General features: G+C 53.7%; 1 pseudogene; it reads left to right on the forward strand.

The window, feature by feature from the left end:
- Window positions 1–227: 227 nt before the first annotated feature.
- LOC109740521 (F-box protein At5g49610-like) lies at window positions 228–1297 on the forward strand (annotated as a pseudogene).
- The last annotated feature ends 391 nt before the right edge of the window (window positions 1298–1688 follow it).

A 1688-nucleotide genomic window follows, 5' to 3' on the forward strand; every position in this document is an offset into this window, starting at 1 on the left:
AGCCATCCTCCTCCTCACCAGGCGGCAACAGGAGTACGTGGTGCGTGACTTCACTGCCCTCCCCCAGCGGTCCCCCGTGGCGAGACAGCGACGCGGCGGGCGGTGGTCCGCTCCTCTCCTCCGGCGAGCCCGTGGGCGTCAGGCGTCACCTAAAAAACAAAAACAAAACTCCCTCCCTCCCCTCAACGCCGCCGTCGCTACTCTTGCTCTGCTTCCAGCCGGCGGCCATGGCACCTCCCCACCACGGCCTCCCGGACGAGATCGTCATTTGGGAGATCCTCGTCCGCCTGCCCCCCAAACCCCTCCTCCGCTGCCGCACCGTCAGCCATGCGTGGCGCCGCGCCACCTACACCCGTGACATCCTCCTCGCCCACCACGCCCGCCAGCCCACCCACGGACCCACCCCATCCTCTACGGACGCAGCTTCACCTTCGTCGGCAACGAACTGGAGTCCCTAGACATCATCCCCTTCGGCCACCGGGCAGGGCTCACGCGACTTGGACACCCCTTCTTCCGTCTGTTGGCCACTTGCGATGGCCTCATCCTCCTCGCCGTCAGCTACACCCGCGGCCGCTTCTCCATCTGCAACCCGGCAACTCGTCAGTATGCTCCACTCCCACTGTTTTCTGACTTCACTTTCTTGGGGATTTACCCGCACACACCTGCCGGCGAGTACAGACTATTGCTGGCACCTCCAGCTCAACACGGCTTCTACATCTACACATTAGGCTCCAGCCAGCCTTCAAGGCACATTGACATTGACTGCCCACATGTGGAACAACTGAGACGCACTCGTGGATGTGTCCTCTTCCGTGGCTGCTTGCATTGGTACATAGGCCACTTGATAATTGTATTTGAGACCTCCACTGAGTTGTTCCGTCAGATGCGCTCTCTGGTAGCTCCTGCCAACGCTGAACTGTTTGAGCTGGATGGAATGCTCGGCATGTCAAGTTTCAATGACACGACGACAACCATTGACATCTGGATGATGTAGGACTTTGAGAGTGAGGCCTGGGCCTTGGAATACCGGGTTAAGTTGCCGGTTGCAGAGCTCACTGTGCAGTTTGGAAAGGTTTACAAAGATTGTTCGCTGGTGGTCACTTCTTGGAGTGATGTGCTCGTGCTGGTCAGATTTGGTGAGTGGCTACTTCATGTTGACATGGATGGCATGTTGGTTGCCAGTTTCCATCACAATGGCCTTTTTCCTACTCAAAATCGGCTCAAGCAAACTCTTGTTGAGCATGCCTTCTTTCCCATGCTAGAGGGTTATGTTGTAAACACTCCACCTTTCATCTGACCGGAGGATTATGTTGTGAACACCTAGACTTTCATCCGAGGGTTGTTGAGTGTGGTGGTGCTTCTTATGGTCCTAGCACTCCGTATCCACAAGAGCTGCTGCATCTATTAGTCCAATCCACTATGAACCCGCTACCTTCTTTGTTGATGTATTAATAATTATGATGAAGAAGCTCGGATTATTTCATGGTTGTGTTCTATTTTGTGGAATATCCCTTTGGGCTGAAGTGTCTGCCGTGAGTGTTGATGCTCTCACTCGTGTTTCTGTTTTCTTGAACTGGAGAATGGACTGTGCTATTTGTCTTTGTATTATACATGTGCTGGTCTTTATAGTGCTCAATAGTTAGCAATCTAGCTGCCTCTTGTCTCTATTTATTGAACTGAAGAACTGA

The sequence above is a fragment of the Aegilops tauschii genome, chromosome 3 (assembly GCF_002575655.3).
Source record: "Aegilops tauschii subsp. strangulata cultivar AL8/78 chromosome 3, Aet v6.0, whole genome shotgun sequence".
NCBI classification, from domain to species: domain Eukaryota; kingdom Viridiplantae; phylum Streptophyta; class Magnoliopsida; order Poales; family Poaceae; genus Aegilops; species Aegilops tauschii.